This window comes from Sarcophilus harrisii, chromosome 1 (assembly GCF_902635505.1).
Source record: "Sarcophilus harrisii chromosome 1, mSarHar1.11, whole genome shotgun sequence".
In the NCBI taxonomy this organism is placed as follows: domain Eukaryota; kingdom Metazoa; phylum Chordata; class Mammalia; order Dasyuromorphia; family Dasyuridae; genus Sarcophilus; species Sarcophilus harrisii.
Window position 1 is genome coordinate 312,948,360 of NC_045426.1, and position 24,061 is coordinate 312,972,420.

At 35.4% G+C, this 24,061-nt stretch overlaps 1 protein-coding gene across 1 annotated transcript in view; it reads left to right on the forward strand.

The window, feature by feature from the left end:
* CDIP1 (cell death inducing p53 target 1) overlaps window positions 1-24,061 on the forward strand; it is a 53,142-nt gene that overhangs the window by 12,025 nt on the left and 17,056 nt on the right. Inside the window, exon 2 of the mRNA XM_031945291.1 lies at window positions 20,634-20,716. The gene's annotated coding sequence lies outside the window, so the exon portion shown is untranslated. The remainder of the gene's footprint in view (window positions 1-20,633; window positions 20,717-24,061) is intronic.

The window sequence follows — 24,061 nt, forward strand, 5'->3', positions numbered from 1 at the left end:
GCTTATCAATTCTTATTTGTTACAAGATTGTCTTTTTTAATTGGAGAAAAGATCTTGGGAGATAGAAAGGAACTAGATGTCTCCCAGGAGAGTAAGAAAAGAGCAATTGTAACATTTTTTTAAATGTTCAGAAGAGAACATAAGGATGTTAAGAGACAAGTAGGAGAGCTTTGAAACCATTGATTTTTTTAAATATGAAAGTTGTACATAATAAAAACTCATAGTTTTATTTATTTATGATTTGTGTATGTGGAAATTCTTATGACTTATTTGATGTTTGCTCAGTTCAGAATAACAAAAAAAAAAATAAAGGTTGTACAGTTTTCAAATATGTGGTTTGTTTCCACTTCCTGCCCTCACCATGATAAGTTTCTTTTAAAAAAATGTCTGTTGGATTGCTTGCTGTCTGGGGGAGAAGGGAGGGATGAGACAGGAGGAAGAAAAGTTTTGGAATTCAAAAATGTCTGTTGGTCATGGAATTTGAGAATGATCACCTGGGAGACCAGAGCATTCAAAGGGATAACAGTTGTATATTAAAGTCCTCAGGTAGTAACTTGGGAGTTGGAAGGATGACAGCTATGAGCTATGTATTGAAGTACTTGAGAAAGAAGGAAGAATGAGTAAATAGCTGCAGTGTTTTGGACCAGAAAATAGAGAATAGAGTGAAGGACCTTACCCTCTTAGGAGAAACAATTTAATAATGTAGCAGAGGGAGAATCTAAATCCTCCTGACTCGGTGTGTTTGGATGATGAAAACTCATCCAGTGATAGGGTCTTCTTGTGAAAGCCAGATGTCCATGAGCATAAAAATATGTAATCATAGATTCATAAACTTAGAATTGACCTAGAGATGACTAAACAAATTGTACATGAATATAACAGAAAAGTACTGAGCTTCAGGAAACAATGAATATGATCAATACAGAGAAGTATGGGAAGATAGACATGATCTGATAAGCAGAGCCAGGAAAACAATAAATTACAATGACTACAATGATGTAAATAGAACAATTACTATAGAATAGTCAGAAATGAATGTTGTAAACATATAAAGAACAAACTTGGCCTCAAAAGAGAGACAAAAGTCACATTACTGCTTCTTTATGGGGGGAGAGGAGAGATATAAATAACATCAATAGTTTTCCATGTATTGCTGAGTTTTGCTGAATTTTTTATATATATATTTTTTTGAATTAAAAAAAGTTCTCTTATGAAAGAGATGGCTTACTGGAAGAGGAGGATATATATAGGGTAAATCTAAATAAAAACAAGACATTCTTTTTGTTTTCTTTCTAATTTTTTTTTCCTTTTTTATCTGGTTTTTTTGTGCAGCATGATAAATGTGAAAGTATGTATAGAAGAATTGTACATGTTTAACATATTGGATTATTTGCTGTCTAGGGGAGTGGGTTAGGAGGAAGGGAGGGAGAAAAATGTGAAACACAAGTTTTTGCAAGGGTGATTGTTGAAAACTGTCTTTGCATATATTTTGAAAATAAAAAGCTATTTCTTTAAAGAAGAAAAAAACACACACAAAAACAAAAGATAGCAGTAGAAGTCTTTTTTTTTTAATACTCTTCAGAGCTCATCTATTTTAGCCAGTGCCCAAAGCATGAATCTTTGCTACAACATCAATGAAAAGTGGTCATCCAGGCTACTTGAAAAGAAATTATCTACTTCCTGAGGTCCATTTCACTTTTGGACAGCTTTAATTTTTAGGGAAGCTAAGTGGATAGAGTTGATAGAGTACTGGACATGCAGTCAGGAAAACTTGAGTTTAAATTTGGCCTGAGAGACTTACTAGCAATGTGACATTGAGCAAGTCCCTTAATCTTGTCTGCCTCAGTTTTCTCATCATTTTTTTTAAGCTTTTTATTTTCAAAACATATGCACAGAGTTCTCTCATCTTTTAAATGAGCTGAAGAAGGAAATGACAAACGACTGTAGTAAACTTTACCAAGAAAACCACAATAGGGTCACAAAAAAGTTGGACAAGGATAAACAGTAATTGTGAGCAAGTTTTTCATTTGGTCCATATCCATGTTTTTCATTGGTGTAGAAAACATTCTTTACCAGTGTCATTGAGTGACTCATCTGCACTACTGCAATCTTGTAGAATTACCTGTGACATAAAGTATTTTGCTGAGTCATAGAACCAGTGTGCCGTCACATGTAGAACCTAAGCTTAAGTTTTGCTGAATCTGATATCTAGCATCTATCTACTGTGCTATCTCATTTTTTTCTTTATATTAAGCTAAAATCTTTTCAATAGCTTCCATATATAAATCATAGTTCTCCACAGTCAAACTGAACAAGTCTAATCATCTAACATATGACAGATTTATTTTGACAACAATTAAAATATTATCCATGAATTTTCTTTTCTCTAGACTAAATATACCCAGTTCTTTTAATTGATTTCACATGGCTGTTGAATTAGCTGATTATATTTGTTGCCGTCTTTTAGATGCATTCTTAGTCAGTGTCCCTTCTAAAATGTGGTGCCCAGATTTGGACATAAGATACAGATGTGATCTGACTGGGCAGAGTACAGAATACTATTATTCTTTTGCTTTGGACACTATATTTCTGTTAATGTAACCTATGACCTCATTAAGTTTGCTGCCATACCACAGTGCTGACTCATATTGCGTTTGCAGTTGACTCATCTTGTTAAGAATTCCTAAAACATTATAAGTAACTCTGTCCAAATATAGGTACAGAAATAAGTTCTAAAGCCAACTATACATTATTTTTGGATATGCTTTTAGGTTGTCTGCATTATTAATTTCTCACCTTTACTTCCTTCTCACATCAATGTGGATAATTATTTAGACACTTGTAGTCATATGGTAGTTTAGCATTCACAAAACTCTGTGTATAGCCTTCACAAAACAGATTAGGACATAAAACCATTTGCAGGTGTTTCTTAAAACTTAAAATTTCATTAGAGGTCTTTCACACATAACAGAAGGAACACTGGGCTTTCCTAGATACTTAAATTTTAGTTCCAGTTTTTTAAAGCTAGTTGTGTGATATTATTTGTAATCCAATGCATTTTATTTTATGCATCTGAAAAAATTCCCAAAAGTCCTTAAGTTTTTCAAGACTTCCAAAAGGGGTCCTTAATATAAAAAGTTAAGAACTCCTGCTCTAGAAGAGTATTTTCCTTTTTAAAAAATTCTCAATCATATTTTATTTTTCCAAATACATGTAAAGATAGTTTTCAATATTCATTTTGTATGTGTTCTAAATTTTTCTCTCTCTCCAGACAGCAAATAATCTGATACAGATTAAATATATATAATTCTTTTAAACATATTTCCATATTTATTATGATGTGCAAGAAAAATCAGACCAAAAGGGAAAAAAACATGAGAAAAAACAAACAAATAAATAAAAGGTTAAAACACTGTACTCCGATCTACATTCAGTCTCCATAGTTCTCTCTCTGGATATGAATGGCATTTTCCATCCCAAGTCTATTGGAATTGCCTTGAATTGCCACATTGCTGAGAAAAGCCAAGTCCATCATAGTTGATCGAATAATCTTGTTATTGTGTTACAATGTTCTCTTGATTCTGCTCAAAGAAGAAGATTTTTCTTTTTAAAAATCTTTTTATTTTTACCAAATACATGCAAAGATAGTTTTCTGTAGAGTCACAGTCAGTGGGGAAACTCTGGGTAAGGTATAAAACCCTTCTGCCCAGAGGGAATCTAACAATGTCTGGTGCTCCCTATCTCCCCTAAGGGCTCTCGGCCTTCCTGAGAAGTCAAGGAGTGGTGACAACCTGTGTTGAGATTGAAGCAGAGGGATAGCAGGTGGAAGTGATACCAAGTGGCAAGCTACATAGCAAGTTGTTTATGTGGTCCTACGGACTTGGAGTTGTTTTTGTTACGTTATAAAAAGAGGAAAGCCCTTGAAATAAAAGGACTCCATTTATTCTCGGGAGTCCCACCTCATCACTTCTCCACTAGGAAGGTATATTTTAATCGCCCCGGTGTGGAGGCTCTAGAAAACAACTGTACGTTTTGTTTCCCCAACTTGGGGGCTCTAGAAAGCAGGACTCAGTTATTTTAATCATCCCACCTTGGGACTCTAGAAAGCAGTTTTCAACATTCACCTTTGCAAAACTTTGTGTCTTCTAAATATGTTTCCATATTTCTCATGCTGTGCAAGAAAAAAATGATCAAAAGGTGAAAGAAAAAAAAATACATGAGAAAAAAAGCAAATAACAACAAAAAGATGAAAATACTATGCTTTGATCCATATTCAGTCATTCTTTAGAGTTCTTTCTCCAAATGCCAAATGGTTCTATCACAAGTCTATTGGAATTGCCTTGAAATACCTCAGAATATTTCCCTGTACAACAATACAAAGACACATTTGTATATTTGTTATGGTACCTATTTGGGTACTTGACTTTGGCTGCTCTGAACAGCAATGTAGTTTGTAGTAAAAATGACAGTCCCTGGTTATGTAAAAAAACAAACAAACAACCCAACCTTTTTTAAGTCTTAAATATGGTTTATCTATTAATTATACTCAATTCCTGAAAAATTTCTGACTTTAATGTTGACTGTTTTAAGTTACTTGATGTATATAGGTTGTAATATCTTTTATGGATCTTTGGAATATGATTTAGGATGATAGCTTTAGAGCTGAAAGAAACCTTAGAACTTGAGTTTGATGAGGAACTGGGTCCCTGAGAAATTAAGCAGTTTGTCCAAGGCCAAATGGCAGAGCTAGGATCTGAACCTAAGCTGTTTTACTCTAAAAACAGCCAGTATTCTTTTTTCTTTTTTAAACTGTTATTTACAGTGTTGTATACAATGAAAAGCCATTTAGGTGGAATCTCTAGGAGAGTGATTTCCAAAGTGCATTTTCAGAGTAATATCTCAAATGGTTTCATTTGTTTAACAGGTTTTTAGATTTTGGTTTTTTAGCACTTTGTGTGTGTGTGTGTGTGTGGGTGGGTGGGTGGGTGTGTACAAGGTAGTAATATGATAGCATTATATGACAAGACTAGCTGAGATTTTGAAATAATTTCCTCTTCAGTTTGAAATGTGCTCTTTAGAATTTTGAATAGGCTCTGGCTCCATTTGTCAGGTTAAACTTATGGAAAGTTGTCTCCCAAGTTGTTGGTGTTGCCTTTGTTCACAATAAGGATTCTGGTTGGTTTTAAATCTTCCAGGACAGAATTTGGGGTCACTTTTTTATCCTGTCTCTAGGAAATGTCCATGGAATGCTGATAATAGTGACTCAATTATGCAGATAGGTATTATATTATGTGTAGTAATGATAATATGTTATACTTATATAGTACCTTGTATACTATATAAGTGCAAAGTGCTTTTAACAAACATGAATATTCATCCAAGCATCTACAAATAATCCAATTTGAGATAGGTAGTAGAAAGGTGAGGGGAAAGGGAATTAGCACCCTGAATACTTTAGAATCAGCCGAAGTCCTTGGTCTTAATTTCTGGTCGAAGGGGGAGGACTGGACACAGGAATCTCCATGACCTCTCCTTTTCATCTCCCGCCCAGAAGTCACTCTTGCTTGTCTTACTCTACCCTCTAATCCCTCCTCCAATTCTCTGTATACACCAACAGATCCAGCCAGCACAAAATAGTGGGGCGGGCCATTTTCCAAGCATATGCTAATACAGTATTGTCCAATAAGTAATTAGCCTTAAGTGCTCAGTTGTCCAAGTGCATCTGCTCAGAGTTTCAGCCCTTTACACAGTATACCATTTATTAAATGACCCCAGTGGCATGTTCTTTTAGCAACAATAACAACAACAAAAAAAGAACAAGAATTGTTTCTCTCTTTTTTTTAACCTTTCTCTTTTCAGCATTATAAATTGTGCCTGGTGCATAGTAGGTGCTTAAAATTGTTGACATTGAAACCATATAACCAAGTTTGTTAGATTTGTTTTATATACCAGAGTAAAGTGACTCTAGAGTATGACTTGAAAGAGTTCTTCTGTGAAGCTAGTAGTGTGTGTGTGTGTGTGTGTGTGTGTGTGTGTGTGTACCTTTTTGAAAGAAAATTTTTCTTGATCCAGGAGTTCTCTATACCAATGCAATCACAGATGCAGTTCCTATTATTACATTATTATTCCTATTATTACATCTTATTTTGTGTCTTTTTTTTTTTTTTTTGCTTTTTTGTTTACTTTCTTGGCACGGTAGATAAAATACTGAGCCTACAGTCAGAGTTTTTGTGAAATTCAAATGAGGTAATAATTGTAAAGTTCATAGTTCAGTGCCTGGCCTGCAGTAGGATCTTAATACTTAATCTCTTCTCTCCCTTCCCTTAGTTATGTTCCAGATCCATGGAATAATTTGATAAATGAGTTTTTGGCTGCTTATATAATTCTATTGTGTTAAGCTAGAATCAAGATGTTAGAACTTAAAGGTACCTTAGACATCATTCAGTCAAAGTCTTTCATTTTACTGAGAGGATAATGAAACAAACACACTTTAAAAAATTTTAAGTAATAACTTTTTACTTTTCAAAATATGTGCAGATAGTTTTCTACACTCATCCCTGCAAAATCTTGTGTTCCCAAATTTTTTTCCACCCTTCCCCCCAGACAGCAAGTAATCCAAGGTATCTTTAACATGTGCAATTCTTCTAAACATATTTCTACATTTTTCATGCCGCATAAGACAAATCAGGTCAAAAGGGGGGGAGAAATGAGAAAGAAAAAAAAAGGTAAGCAAAAAACAACATCAAAAAGGTGAAAATATTATGTTGTGACTCATTCAGTCTCCATAGTTCTTTCTCTAGATGCAGATGGCTCTCTCCATCACGTCTATTGAAATTGCCCTGAATCATCTCATTATTGAAAAGAGCCAAATCCATCAGTTGATTATCAAATAATCTTATTGAAACACACTTTTTAAATAGCATATCTGTTATAGAAGAAAATGCTTAGTAACAAGAACCTATCAGAATGAATGAAAAATATAGTAGTTTGGGACTAGAAGTTTGGATAACATTTTTCTTTTCTAAATAATTTTGTTTGTGTGTGAGCGTGGTTGGGGATGAGTAGAGTAGAAGAGAGGGTCCAAACTTTTGATTGCAATGCTGTTGGGACTATCCAGTGTGAAAATTCCATCTGCTAATGCAGTTTAGCATCTCTTTGTTAATTTCCTGTCTGAAGGTTGCCTCTAAGTACTAAAAGGTCAAATAAAGTGTGGTACCCAATGTGAATCTGGGATAGGGTTTGACTCCAGAACCAGCGGTCATCCACATCACCTTCCTTTGCCTCTCCTTCTGTGATAGTCATGTCACATATACTTAGTGTATTATAAAGCTTAAAGTTTCCTCCTCACTCTGTAGTAGGTATATAGAATGTGTATTCATCTCTCCTTGTGGCATATGAGAAAAATAAAGTGACTTATACAAAATTGAGATTGTGCTAAGACTTGAACCCATGTCCTTTGGCTCAAGACTGATGTTCTTTTCTTGTGGATGTGATGCCTTTCTGACAAAATGGACAAAAAGAAATTTAATAATTGCATTAAAAACTTTTGTTTGCAAATAATTGACAACTGCTAGAGTGGGTGTTTTAAAAAAATTATTTTATTTTGTTATTAAAATTTTTTATTTACCAAAAATAACACGAGTAATTTTTCAACATTGACCCTTGCAAAACCTTGTGTTCTAAATTTTCCTCTCCTTCCCCCCATCCCCTCCCCTAGATGGCAGGTAATCCAATACATGGTAAATATGTTAAAATATATGTTAAATTCAATATAGTTATACATATTTATACAGTTATCTTGCTGCACAAGAAAAATAGGATCAAGAAGGAAAAAAAAAACTGAGAAAGAAAACAAAATGCAAGCAAACAACAAGAGAAAATGAAAATGTTATGTTGTGGTCCACACTCAGTTCCCACAGTCCTCTCTCTGGGTGTAGATGGCTCTCTACATCACAAGATCACTGGAACTGATCTGAATCATCAAAGAACTACCTCCATCCGAATTGATCATCATATAATCTTGTTGTTGCCATGTATAATACAGCATTTTTTTAAAAATGATATAAAGAAAGAAGAAAATCATTATGTGCTTTAACCCTAATTCTCACTGCTCTTAATTTTGTTTACAGTATATTCTATTTTCTCTAAATGATTTATCTAGTTAAAAGCCACCATTAGCCATAAATATTAGTGGGCTAATCTCAAATTTTTCTTATCTACTAAATCATGCATGAGATTCTCTAATATACAGGCTAAAATTGTTTTATAGTGAGGGATAAATGGAATGGTCATGGTAAGCTTAAAAGAGGGAAAAAGGGAGAAAAAGTAGAGGAAAACTAAGAGGAATGGGAACATATGCATGATGAAAAGGACAGTAGTCTATTGCTATTCTAGATAATTAAATGGTAAAGTGCATGGAGTACCCAGCCTCATCATCTTCTTGAGTTCAAATCTGGCCTCAGATACTACCTGTACAGTATTCCTCAACAAATCACTCAGCCCTGTTTGTTGCAGTTTTCTCTTCTGTAAAATGAATTGGAGAAGGAAATGGCAAACCACTCTGGCATGTCTGTCAAGAAAACCCCAAATGGGGCCACAAAGAGCCAGATATGATTGAACAACAAAACAATAACAAAATAAAATCACCTGCCTCCCTTCTTTTATGTTCCTGTTTGCAGTAATCTTTCCTTTGGAGAAGGTATTTTGGTCTTCAGACCAGAGTTTACCTTTGAATTCATTTACCCTGTGACTAAATTTTGAATTCTATATTATGCTAAAAGGTGATGTGGTAGAAAATGTTTGTGGCAGCCCTGTTTGTAGTGGCCAGAAGCTGGAAAATGAATGGATGCCCATCAATTGGAGAATGGTTGAGTAAATTGTGGTATATGAATGTTATGGAATATTATTGTTCTGTAAGAAATGACCAGCAGGACAAATAGAGAGGATTGGCGATACCTATATGAACTGATGCTGAGCGAAATGAGCAGAACCAGGAAATCATTATATACCTCAACAACGATACTGTATGAGGATGTATTCTGATGGAAGTGGATTTCTTCAACAAAGAGAAGATCTAACTTAGTTTCAATTGATCAAGGATGGACAGAAGCATCTACACCCAAAGAAAGAACACTAGGAAACGAATGTAAACTGCTTGCATTTTTGTTCTTCTTCCCAGGTTATTTATACCTTCTAAATCCAATTCTCCCTGATCAACAAGAAAACTGTTTGGTTCTGCACACATATATTGTATACAAGATCTACTGTAATCTATTTAACATGTATAGGACTGCTTGCTATCTTGGGGAGAGGGTGGAGGGAGGGAGGGGAAAAATCGGAACAGAAGTGAGTGCAAGGGATAATGTTGTAAAAAATTACCCTGGCATGGGTTCTGTCAATAAAAAGTTATTTAATAAAAAAAAAAAAAAAAAAAATTAAAAAAAAGTTATGTGGTAGAATGAAAATATGAGACTTAGAGTAAAAGTTAAAGGTTTGAATTATACCTCTGACATTTACTAGCTATGTGATGATGGACAAGTTGCTTGATTTCTCAGAGCTCCTGTTTCTTCATCCATAAAATGGGAATGATAGTAATACAGTGATAATGATACCCATGGTATTTACTTCACAGGAACATTGTGAGTACAAATTGAGTAATATGTATCAAACACTTTGTGAATCTTAAAGTACTATGGAATTGTCAATTATATAAATAATAATAATTAATGATGCCTGAGTAAATAAGATTTTTACTATCAATATATTTACTGTAGTAAATAGATTTTTACTTAGTAAATATAGATTTTTACTCAGATTAAGCTGAGCATAAGTACTTTGAATTAAACAGATTATATTTCAAGATGAAGAAATAGAAAATGCCACAGTAACCATTTGGAATGGAAGAATACAAAGACACATTTGTGCATTTTGATGTTAAATGAATGAGGGGATAGGGATCAGGTCTGTTGGCATAAGGAACTCTCTGGTGAGTAAACTTCTTCTGCCCATAGTATGTCTTTTGAGGTTTTGCTCCCCTTGATTCCTGGTCAGAGAGTCAAAAATGATGAAGTTCAGTGCAGGACAGGGAGTTGTGGGAACCCCCTTCTGGTCGGCACAGGTCCTTCATAAATGAATTTACGAACTTAAAAAGTTAAACTGGCAAAAGAAGTTTATTATTAGAACTGAGAAGTCAGCTTTTGCAGGCTGAATTTCTTAGTGGCGAGGTCCCAACAAAGTAAAGATCTAGCAGAGAAATCCTGACAGAGAAGTGAATAAGGTACTGTTAGGAAAATAGGTGGAGAGAGATAAAGAGGGATTAACACTGAAAAAGAATGTCTTTTCAGCAGCCAGAGGGTCCCAGCTATGCCAAGGGGAGAAAGAGATTCCTTGGCTTGATTAGGTCCTCTGCAAGGACCTTTTATAAGTGAAACTTTGGCTGGAGGCTGGGGGGCAGTTTGAGTTGGAATCAGATAGAAATTTTAGGAATTGAATAGAAATTTTCCATTTGAACGAATATTCATGGACTAATGTCCAGCTCAATAGAGTTGGATAGAAATGTAGATATGTAGCTCAGGCTAAGTAGGAGTGGTCCAGTTTCCCAATCTTTTCCCCCCAAAGTCAGAGGGAGAGGGAAAGGAAGAGGGAGAGATATTGATTGATTGATTGATTGATTGATTTCAGGGCTCCCCTCTATATGTCCACACTTTCACCATCTCTTGGGGAGATAAAAGGGTGATTTATACAGTATTATGCAGCCAGTATGTATCATAGGCAGAATTTAAACCCTGGTCTTCTGACTTTGAAATCAGTTCTCTGTTATCCCATGCTGTCTCTACTGTATACACAAAAAATGTAAAATATAATACAAATTGTCTTATTTATTCACAAATTCCATTATTTATGTATTTATAGATGAGCATTTTCACTAACAGGACAGTGCTATGTAATGGTATTGATGCAGGTGTGGTCCCTTTAAGATTCTTTTCTTTCTGATTCCCAAGCCTTCATAGTTAATGAAATTACTTTTTGATTCACAAATCCTAGTCCCTTTGAATTCCAATAGAAGATCCGTACCTGTCCCACCCCCACCTGGATCTGAGCCAACTTTGGGGCTACACCCACAGACCCCTTTAGTTAAATCTCCCATTATAAAAGGGACACGCTGGGACCCCCTCTTTGCAGAAGTCCCAAACATACCAGCCTTATGCCTGGCATGTCAGGACTTTCTGTCCACTGGAACTCTGTGTCCAGTGTTCTTTTATCTCTACCTTCACCTATTTCCTTAATTATGCTTTCACCTTACTTCCAAACCCCATAATAAGCCTCTTTTTATCAATCTAGCTTTTGGGGCCAATAAATTCCTTTAGTGGGGACTCTTGCGCCGCTACTAGACTTCATTTAATGCTGTAAACCTTGCCTTGAATCTAGTGGGGTTGCAGGGGAGCTCTATTTGACTCTCTGTGCCCTGAACCTGCCACTAGACCTCAATTAAACCCTAATTTCATTTAGGTACCCCATATCTAGACCTCATCACTATGACAAGGAGTCTTTGAATGCACTTGCTCTGTATTATATCAGTTCTGTTCCCTAAAAAGCCAGCCTATTTCTCTCATTCATTGTTCCTCAGTGCTGTTTCTCCATTAGCCTTCTGCATCAGTAGCTCATCAGTTATTTTCTAAATCTTGTCCTTCTTTGATAGATTTCTTAGATTATCATGTATCTCTAAATTCTGTTTTTTGGGTTCCTCTAAGTAACTCCTTGCCTAGTCAGCTTTTATTTTGCCCCTTTATATTTTTGCACATTTAGCCTCCATAGTGCTCTAGCTGCTTTTTCTTTGATGCTGGGTTCTCACCCTTCAGAAACATGAGCCAGGAGCAGAGTCTGGCTGAAAGCCTCATGGAGTAGTGGGTCTTTGGAGGCTTTTTGTTTAGAAAGCTGTAAATGATGGGAAAGGAAGAAAGCCTCATTTCAGTTCACTCAACAGAAAAGAGAGTGCTATTCTCTGGCAATTGCTGGAGAACCTGCTTCCTGGGGAATAAATGAACCCTGAGGCTGACAAATGGGATTGTGATGCCATAGCTACTAAGTAGAAAGAGAGCTCTCTCTCTACCAGTGTAAACACCAACTGAGCAAGCATGTGAATCCTACTTAACTCCCTGAGAAATTTAGAGCTAATACTTTTTAGCAGTACTTTGTATTGACAGCAATCCTTAAATCCTGGAGTGACCTTTAGATGAAATTAATTGTAGAGGAGCAGTCATAAATACCTGTTTCTAATACATTTAAAGTGATCTTTTTTTTTCCCCTCCAGACAGGAAGATCAGAAAGAAGAAGGAAGTATAGATTTGGTGAATGTTTATTTTCTCATCATCTTCCACTCCTTGTATTCCAAATGGGATCCATACTATTTGCCTCCTGGCAAAGTCAGGGATTTTAGGCCCATCTCTCCTTTCGGTGTTTCACCAGACACTCAGTGATTCCATAATGTCTTTTGGTTAAGAATTCTTCATAGGGATATCTCTACCCAAACATATCCTCCCTGGGATAGTGCCCAGTTTCCCAAATGATCCCTTCAAAACTCCTGGTTCTTTAGTGTCTTTCTTTTAGTTGTAAGCATCTGATATATAAATTTATACTAAAATATGAAACTTAAATTTCCCTTTTTATCCCTTCCCAGGGTTGTTTGTATTTTAAAAGAGTTTGGTAACCCCAAGGAAGAATGTGCTGCCTTGTCGTATTGTTAAATGGATTTAAACCTAGCTGTAATGTAAAGCTCTGTTGTTGTAGGATTTTAGAGATGTGTATTTTGGGGTAGCATGAGGTAGCAGGACCCTTCCTGAAATACCATAACTTAGAGAATTACTTGTTCCAGTGGTAGACTGGCCTTGGTGTTTGTCATCTTATGTTATAGGTAAAGAACAGAGGAGGTGATTTACCTAACTACAGAGTTATTTGATAAGTATAAAGACAATCATATCTTTATTAGCCAGAGTGACTGAAAAAAATAATACTATCAGTAACCCTTTGCATTAATTCTGTTTGGGATTTTAGATTTGTGGTTAGTAAAGAGACCACTAACCCATGTTAGATAACTAGCTAAAACTGTTATCAGTCAGGGCATCCATGGTGTGATATATTCACTCTTATACCTCAATTTTGCCTTTGCCTGTTTTACCTCTCCATCCAGTAGCTTTTTGCATAGTCTGCTGTTCTTGATTCTTCACACAGAACAAGCATAGTGGAGTTGCACTGTGGTGAATGTGACTTCAAGAAATAAGCCTGGCTTATTTCCAGGACTGCCCTGCTGGAGATCATCCTGCCATTTGATAAGTGTGTTATCTTAGGGTGCATCAAGTTTGATTTCTTTTAGACTTGGATTGATAAGTGAGCTTGCAAAAAATGAATAAGTATTAGCAGAAAGCCAAAGGCTGTTTCATGTGACTTTAGTAGTGCAATCAGTGTACACAGCATGATCTTCCCCATGTCTCTTGTATTAACAGAATTAATACAGCACAGTACTTCACAGCAGATAATTTATAACTAGGGGTTAGACTGATAAAATTTTAGAACTTGAAACAATGTCAGTTATCTGCACAAACGAAGGGAAACAAAGGTGCAAATAACTCCGAGTAGCAGATAATCTAGATATTATGGTATTTAGTTTTGGAATATGACTTATTGAAGCAGATTTATATTTCTAATGGTGTGGCTCACATATTAAAAGCACTGTACTCTACACCCAGAGAAAGAACACTGGGAAATGAGTATGGACCACAACATAGCACTTCTACTCTTTCTGTTATTGTTTGCTTGCATTTTTTTTATCAGGTTATTTTTACCTTCTTTCTAAATCCGATCTTTCTTGTGCAGCAAGATAACTGTATAAATATGTATACATATATTGTATTTAACATATACTTTAACATATTTAACATTTATTGGATTACTTGACAGCTAGGGGAGAGGGTGGAAGGGGAAGGAGAGGAAAAGTTGAAACAGAAGTTTTTGCAAGGGTCAATATTGAAAAATTACCCATGCATATGTTTTGTATATAAAAAGGTATTAAAAAAAAAAAAGCACTGTATTGTATTCATTGCGATCATATGGTTTTAAGTTAGGTGTGACATTTAGCTTTGCTGTATTCACTGATCCTAAAATACAACTAATCTGAACAAGCTGCAAAAAACCTATTTCTTCTCTTAGAAAAGCAATTCTTAAATGTATATTCTATGAATTTGTAGAGTTTGGGAGATTGATAGTATTATCTTCATATACAAGGACTATACAATTACACAACTACAGAATCTCTTATAAGAGTTGGAAGGCACCTTTGAGGTAATCTAATCTACTTGCAGCTGAATAGGAGCCTATGTATTAAGTATTTCCTATTTCTTGCTGATGTCTTCCTTTAATTGCAACTTATTGATGCCTCTGTATATAGATGTGCTCATGTGCTCATGTATACATACTTCTATGTGTATATATATGTTATTTATAGATATAAAAACATCTCACTGCATTCACCACAAGTTTGTTATATTTTGGGGGTATTGTTTTCTCATTGTTTTGAGGGAAGCTTATTTCACCAAGACCAAATCATGGAATATTATATTGCTTTTGTACCTTTGAAGGAAAAAAAATCTCATAAGGCTAAAATTTGTACTTTAAAAAAGTAATATTCTCTAAAATACTCTTGATGTTAAGTGGTAATTCTTCATTTGCTTGCAGACTTACTGATACAGCCCATTCTACTTTGACACCTCTCTTTATTTAGGAAATTGTTCTATTACAACAAGCTGAACCCTGTTTCTCTGCAACTTGCCTGTGTTGTTTATTGTTCAACTTACTAGGGTGAAGCTGGAGAAATCTAATCTCTTTTAACCTTAGAGCCTTTTAAGTACTTGAAGACAGCTATCATGTTCCCCTCTTCTTTTTATCCAAGTTAAACATCCTTAGCTTCTTTAACTAATCTTGTCTTGGCAAAATCTCCTGTCTCCTTACTATCTTGGTTGCTCTTCTCTGATTGTCTTATCTTTTTCAGTATCCTTCCTAAAGTATGCTCTAAGCTGAACATAATAAACAAATCGAGATGTAATCTGACAAGAGAAAAGAGTACAAATAATGTCCTTTGTTCTAGATTCTGTGCTTCTCTTAATATAAATTAAGATTTAATTACTTTGGGGAGTGGGAGGGGAACAACTGCCTTGTATTGTTGAATGGATTTTAAGCTAGTTGTTTTGTAAAGCTCCTTTTTTTTTTTTTTTTTTTTTAATGTGAACTGCTGGCTTTGTGAGTCTTCCCATATCATATATGTGCAGTTTTTTTTTTTTTGTATGTATGTATGCAGTTGGTTTCTATTAAATCTCATTAGTTTTGGCCCATTTTTCTAGACTGTTGAGACTTTTTAGAAAATTATATTAATCATCTTTTCTTTGTATCATCTGAAATTAAGCATGCCATTAAGCATGCCAACTGTGTGCTCATTTAAGTTTGATTTTTAAAAAGTTATACATCACAAGGCCAAGAACAGATTTCTGGGGATTTCCATTAGAGACATTTCCCCAAATTGACATCTTTGTGTTAATGACCTGTCTTTATATTCAGTTATTCAACTAGTTCTGAATCCACCTGGTAGAACTATCTTGTAGCTCCTATCGTGCACAAGATTGAACACTTTTTCAGATGCTTTCCTGGAATTGAGGTGTAATACAGTATCTGTGGTGTTTTCTTGATCTCCCAGTATAATAATAATAAAAAAAAATTTTTTTTTTTTTAAGGAAAAGCTTTTGCTGGATTTTGTTCACCATTTCCATCTTTAAATGTTCACAAACTATCCCTTTTATTATCCATTCTAGAACTTTACCAGTATTTTCAGTCAAGCTTATCAATTTATATTTTGAAGATTTTGCCCTCTCCTCTTCATTGAAAATTAGCACATTTCTGTCCCTAGTACTATGGCACTTCTTTTTCCTTTCTTTTCTCTGTCTGTGAAGTTTCAAGGATGAGTAATAATGGTGGCTCAGCAGTCACACATGTCAGTCTTTTTAATTCCAGGTTATTATTTGCCCTAACCTGGTGGCTTAAATTCATTTAGTATAATGAAGTGTTCTTTTACAGCTCTATTTTTGTGCTAATTATTTATGTAGTATTTCCTGCTGTGAAGATCAATATCTCCATGATAGAAATTATATGAATTTAATAACTGTCTCTCTGTTATTATCCAGTCCATTTGAGTAGCAGCCCCTTGCCATCTTTCATTTTCCTTTTGTTCCCAGTATAGGCCAAAGAGGTCTTTTTTTTCCTTTAGAATTTACTACAAGCCTCAGTTTATTCTAAGGTAAAAAAATGACACTTTGAAAAAGAAATTTTTATCCGAACAGTAATTATTAGCAAAAATATTCAAATAAGCAAAATGAAATAAACCCCACTTAAAAAAAAAAAAAGATATATTGAAGAAGAGACTCCAAAACTCTAAAAATCCTTGAAGGAGAAAATCTCACCTATTTCCCTAAACGAGACTTTGTGCCTCTCTGACAGGATTTCTAACCTTACTTCCCAATCCCTATAATTAAGCCCTTTTTAAAAAATCAATCTAGGTTTTTGGATCTGTAAATTCCTTTACAGAGAATCTCTGCACCGCCAGAAGGGAGTTCCCCCAAACTCCCTACCCTTGGCCAAATCCCAAGGGGGTGCAGGTGTTGTGCCCCAGTTCTCTTTTAATGCCCTGACCCAGTTTCCCTAATTGTCCTATTCAGTTACTCTGCCTCAGATTATAACCATTCCCTCTTAATGTTAGGATAAAGGTCTTATATCTTAGACCTTAGGCTATAATCATTCCCTCATAATGTTTGATGGGATAAAGGTCTTTATCCATTTTAGACATCATTAGAATATCAGTATCCTCTCCAGTACCTCCCATTATGTCACCTAGGTGCCTCCCCTCATTAGATCATCCCCATCCAGGTACCTCCCCTATTATGGCATTATTCTTCTTACCCTATAAAAGAATCTTGTATCTGACATTCACTGCTGGATTCTTTGAGACTGTAGTCTCATTCAGCCCTGGGACCAAACCATGGATCCATTTGGTCCCAGTAAAGCTCTCCATTAAATAAATTATTAAATTGTTCTCTAATTTCTATCTGGATCATTTTCTTCGACATTACACAGGAAAGCCAAACCTCTCCATTTGGTTCCCTGAACCCCGAACCTGCCACTAGACCTTATTTAATTCCCTGACCACCAGAAACCCTAATCTCATTTTGGTTCCTTAAATCTAGACCTTATTTGGTTCCCTACTAAAGGGAACCCCAAAACCTAAACCTCATCAATATTACCTACCAGTAATATCAAAAACATAATTTGCTTAGGAAAAATTTATGTGAAATGGAACAGAATGAATAAAGTAGAGCCAAAAGAAAGAATGGCAATGATTGTTGTTCTCTACAAATATTGTACACTGATGATCACCCCCTTCTTTTGGATACTTTTTTCTCTAGACTTTTGTGACACCTGCTCTATTGTGTTTTTCCTCTTACCTGCTGATGGATTCATCTTGGTCTCTTTTTGTTATCTATAAATTTTTCCACTGTGGATGAGTATATCCTGAGGCTATTATTGTCTTGGGTCCTCTTCTCTTCTATCTCACAAATTCTAATCACCTGCATTCTTGCTGTGGGTGGTTCCCAAACTCATGCAACCCTTTTCATTTGCTGAATCTTTAGTTACAATAGTTCCAAATACCTGTTGGATATCCCATATGCTTCTTAACAAATACAAAATTGAAATCTTTCATCCTTCAAACATACTTTTTCACCTTACTTTTCTTTTATGTTAAGGCACCATGATTCTTCCATTTCTAAGGATCCTTCACAACTTCCCTTCTGTTAGTTCTACCTTCAGAATATCTGTTACATCAGTCCCCTTCTATTCACATCACAAGTAGTCTAATAGATGGAGGATTGTATCCTTTCTCACCTGGCATATTACAATAATATCTTACTATCCAATAACCATCTTTTCTCCTCATTGGAGATTGGCCTCATCAGTCTACTCTCAGTGAAGTTGTTAAAGTGATATTTCTTTTTTTTTTTTTTTTGGTGCTGAAACAGTTGGGGTTAAGTGACTTGCCCAGGGTCACACAGCTAGGACATGTTAAGTGTCTGAGGTCATATTTGAACTCGGGTCCTCCTGACTTCAGGGGTGGTGCTCTATCCACTGCATCACCTATGCCCCTAAAGTGATATTTCTAAAGCACAAGTCAGATCACATTATTCCATTGCTCTATAAACTCTATTCTTTATTATACTTAAGATTAAATCAAATTCTTCTTTGCCATTTAGAGTCAATCATAACCTGGCTCAAACTACCTTTACAGCCTTGTTATATAGTACTCCCCATTCATAGATTTTATTCTCATGGATGTGTTCTGTGTATATTAATAAGGGCACATATTTCCTCCAAAAAAAATTATAAACTCTCTGAGGACAAAGACTTTTAAATTTTTGTCATTGTATCCCCGTTATTTGGCATAATACCTGGCATATGTTGTTCAGTTGTTTAGTCATATCTGACACTTCATGTCCCCGTGGACCATAACATGTCAATAGTGTCCATGGGAGTTTCTTGGCAAAGGTAGTGGAGTGTTTTGCCATTTTCTTCTCCACTACTTTAAAGTAAACAGAGGTTAAGTGACTTGCCCAGAGTCACACAGCTAGTAAGTATCTGAGACCACATTTGAACTCATATATGTTTTCTTGATACCAGACCCCATACTTTATCCAATAGAACTACTTAGCTGCTTCATCTGGCATATTTTATGTGTTTAATAAATGCTTACTGTTTAGGTACAATCAAACCCTGCCATCCTCATATTTTAGGTCAAGTTTCAAAAATCCAAATTTTATCCTTTTATACCATCTTCTGAATGAATAAAAGGACTTGCTAAATATTTATCATCTGCTAAGCCTGAAGATACAAATGCAAAATGAGATATTTCCTGTCTTCAAAGAATTTACATTTTAATAGGATAAAGCAACACATACACGGGTATGGTGGCTAGGGAAAAGTATTTTGGGCTGGGAAGTGACTGAGATGGTAAGTCAGACCACAAAAGAGTTGATTAACATGGTCTTTTTAGAAGTAATCTTACTGTTTATGTGATTATTTGCTTAGAGAAAGGATAGAAATGAGCACATGACAGTGGATGGTAAGAGGATGGGATGGATAGCTGTGAAGCTTGGTCTGTTGGAGTTTGTACTTATTTACCAGTTAGTCCATTATTATTGAAGTGCTTGCTATATTTACTTTTCAGAAAGGGCCAAGAGTGAGCCAGCGGCGTGTGTTAGATTAATCATGAGACAAGGCATAGGAGAGAAGTACCTGAAGATGGTACTTGGTATGTGGCCAAGACTTAAGCATAAATGAAAATACAGAGAAGAATTCAAAATACAAAGAAGTTTCAGTAGTGAACCATAAACTTGATCCTGGCTACTAAGTATATCCAATATGATTTCTGTGGAAAAAGAGTCAGTAGATGGCACTTCTAATTTTTCTTTTAGGACTGGGCTAGGCCATGGGCTAAGAAACTTAATCCCAAAGTGTGAGATAGCACAGTGAACCTACTGCCAAGAGTTACCCAGGATCTGCTATTCTTTTGGGATCGATGCAGTGTGCAGAAAGTAGAATGAGCAGCCATTGATATGAGAGAGAAAATCAAAGCAAGTAGGGGAATTGGAGGAAAAAGGGTTAAAGGAAGAAAGAACATTTTGGTGTTTCCTGATTCTATTTTTTAAAATGTTTTTTATCTAGTTTGTTTTTAACATTTGTCATAACTGACATTTTTATAAAACTTATCTTAGCCAAAAGATTGAGCAGCAGCTTTCTTTAAAGTTCATTACAATCCTTTTGATATAAGTAACATTATATCCATTCTTTTAGATAAAGGAGAGTATAAGATAGTATAAGTATATAGTGGTAGTAAGAGTACTGCACTTGGAATCAAAGGAATTTTCTGCTAGTTCTGGTTCAGATATGTCAATATACAGAAAGATCTAGTTATTTCTTTAATCCACTTTCTTACTGTTCCTGCCAGCTTCTTCTTCCTGCGTATTCCACTGTTCTTTAATCCAGAAGCTTGAAGGGTGGGCAAGGTGGGAGCTTTAGAAGTTTCTGCTAGAGGGAGAATAATAGCAGAGGGCAATCTGGATGTATGTATTGGGGATAAGTGTACTTGGGTGGGGAGGGACTAAAGGGGGATGTTCATCCAGGGTTATGCTTTTTAGGTATTTCTGAATAATACTTAAATACTCCAGAGAGTGGGTTGAAACTTATTTTAAAGTTTGCAAAGTGCTATATATACATTCTCATTTGAGCTTTACAATAATTCTGTGCTGTATTACAAATATCCTGATTTTTATAGATGAACAAATTAAGATTCTGAAAGACTAAGTGACTTTTTCATGTTCTCACAGCTATTGTGTTACAGGTAGAACCTGAATGAAGGCAAAGGAAAGAAATATATCTCCAAATTGACATTGGGTTCTTCCAGCAACACAGGATGTTTGGCAGACTTTTGATAGTGAATGAGTTTTGTCCTTGTACTGATAGCTGTATTTTTCCTTTCTCTCCCACAGTTCCAGAAGCCTTTGGTTTCTTTAGTGCTGGTTTGGAGAAGCTTAATCCTGCCTTGAGGTTCCCCCAGAAAACTTTGAATAAGGTAAAATCTTTTTTAAGAAATCCACTGAGGGGGCAGCTAAGTGGCGCAGTGGATAGAGCAGCAGTCTTGAAGTCAGGAGGATCTGGGTTCAAATATGGCCTCAGACACTCAACCCTTCCTGCTGTGGGATCCTGGGCAAGTCAGTTGCCTCAGCCAAAAAAAAAAAAAAAAAAGAAGAAGAAGAAATTCACTAAGGAAGAAGAGACAACTCTGTCCCGAACGACTTTTATTTTAATTTTATTTTAAAAAAATATTTCCACCTTATTTTATTTTATTTTTTATTATAGCTTTTTATTGACAGAACATATGCATGGGTAATTTTTCAACATTGTCCCTTGCAATCAACTCAGTTCCAACTTTTCCCTTCCCTCCCTCCACCCCCCTTCCCTACATGACAGGCAGCCTCATACATGTTAAAGTATATCTTAACTACAATGTATATGTACACATGGGTACAGTTATCTTGTTGCACAAGAAAAAGTGGATTCAGAAAGGTAAAAATAACCTGGGAAGAAAAACAAAAATGCAAATACTCCACATTCATTTCCCAGTGTTATTTTTCTGGGTGTAGCTGGTTCTGTCTATCATTGATCAATTGGAATTGAATTGGATCTTCTCACTGTTGAAGATATCCATTTCCATCAGAATATATCTTCATACAATTGTTGTATGTGCATAATGTGCATGATTGTTGTTGAAGTGCATAATGATCTCCTGGTTCTGGTCATTTCACTTAGCATCAGTTCACGTAAGTCTCTCCAGGCCTCTCTGAAATCATCCTGTTGGTCATTTCTTACAGAACAATAGTATTCCATAACATTCATATATGATAACTTATTCAGCCATTCTCCAGTTGATGGACATCCACTCAGTTTCCAGTTTCTGGCCACTACAAAGAGGGCTGCCACAAACATTTTTGCACATGTGGATCCCTTTCCCTCCTTTAAGATCTCTTTGGGATATAAGCCCAGTAGGAACACTGCTGGATCAAAGGGTATGCACAGTTTGATAACTTTTTGAGCAAAGTTCCAAATTGTTCTCTAGAATGGTTGGATCCATTTACAACTCTACCAACAATGCATCAGTGTCCCAGTTTTCCCGCATCCCCTCCAACACTCGTCATCTTAGTCAATCTGATAGGTGTGTTTCTACTTTATTTTAAATGAATTTATTTTTTCCTTTTTTTTAAAATTAAAGCTTTTTATTTAAACATAGGCATGGATAATTCTTCAACATTAACCCCTGGCAATACCTTGTTTTCCAATTTTTCTCTTCCTTCCCCCATCCTTCCCCTGTATAGCAAGTATTACAATATATGTTAAACATGGTAGTGTAATATATGTTAAATCCAATATATGCATACATATTTATTCAAGTAAATTGCTGCACAAGAAAAATCAAACTGGGAAAAAAATGAGAAAAAATAAAATACAAGCAAACAACAGCAAAAAGAGTGAAAATGCTATGTTGTGATCCACACTCAGTTCCCACAGTTCTCTCTCTGGGTGTAGCTGGCTCTCCATTACAAGACCATTGGAACTAGTCTGAATCAGTCAGAATTGATCATCATATAACCTTGTTATTGCCATGTACAATGATCTCCTAATTTGGCTCATTTCACTTAGCATCACTTCATGTAAGTCTCTCCAAACCTCTCTGAAATCATCCTGCTGATCATTTCTTACAGAACAATAATATTCCATAACATTCATATATCATAACTTATTTAGCCATTTTCCAACTGATGGGCATGCACTAAGTTTTCAGTTTCTTGCCACTACAAAAAGGGCTGCCACAAACATTTTTGCACATGTGGGTCCCTTTCCTTCCTTTAAGATCTCTTTGGGATATAAGCCCAGTAGAAACACTGCTGGATCAAAGGATATGCACACAAACTACTACTTTTAAAAATAGTTATTTCCACAGGAGCATAGATTTAGAACTGGAAAGGACCAAGCCTTCTCATTTTACAGATAAACCAGAGATCAAAGGGTAAATGATTTGTTCAGATCAAGTAGATACAATAGAGGCAGGATTTTAATCTAGCTTGTCAAATGTAGTACTCCTTCCATTGCATAAATCTTTATAGTATTCTCCTGATGAAAAGGCAGACCCTCTTAGAGTATCTTGTGTCAAATATCAGATGTTCTGTATTCAGGTATTTTTCACAGATCCTAACATGTGACAGACTCCCAATTACTAAAGTTTATTATTTCTTTCTATTTTACAAACCAATAAATGAATGATAGTAAAAATAGCCAGCAGGGATGAATAGCAATACAACCCTGGTGAACAATTTCCTGTTCCAGCACTGTTATCTATAATTATGCCTCCTTCTTTGTATTTTTATAGCCTCGTATTTCTGAATAGAAAAGATGATCTAGACCTATCATTTAGAGCAGGAATATACATCAGAGGCCATTAGTTCAATCCAGTTATTTTATATGTAAAAGAAAACTGAGATCTAAGGAGATTAGTTAGTGATATTTTCCTACAAGGCCTTATGAGGAAGGGATTTCAATTCAGATCTTATGTCTTCAAAGCAAGGGCTTTTTCTGCTGTACCAGAAGATGGTAGGCCAAAAGCTACTTCATTATTTCAAATATAAAATATTATTTCTCTTTCTTGAGGTATATTGGATCTCTCCTAACTTTAACCTTTATTTGACCCTACCTACAGCTAATATCCTCTATCATAATTCCTTTTTATAACCAAACTCTTACAAAAAGCTATCTATAACCAGACTCCTATAAAAAACTGTGCTTATTTGTCTCCATTTTCTTTCCTCCCACTGACTTCTCATCATTTGCAGTCTAGTCTCACTCCCAAGTTCATCTGTCAACTAAAATAGCTTATCAGTGATCTTTTAATTGCCAAATAAAATAACCTTTTCTTAGTCTTCATCCTCCTTGGCTTCTGTGTAACATTTGGCACTGTTGACTACCTCCTAAATACACATCCTGGATTTTCATGTTGCTACTTTCTTACCTATCTGGCTGTTTTTCCTCAGTCTCATTGTCTAATATTACACTCCTTTCTTTGTATGGACTCTTTATGGAGTTGATTGAACTTGGAAATTTTTTCCTTTGTTAATTTTACTAACTTTTCTTCTTAAATATTAATCCAGATATTGCACTTTTAGGTTTCAGCAAGCTGTAGTAAAGAATATATCTTTAAATAGTATGTTTTCACTTGTAAAATCTGGGGTTGGGGTTTTTTTAAGGTTCTTTCCCCATCTCTTGATTTTTTTGTGGGTATTGAGTAGAAGTTCGAGATTATTTGAAGGGTTCAGGTTTACAATGAGACCGGCTTTAAATGGATTGACAGAAATGTGAGTAGTGTAAC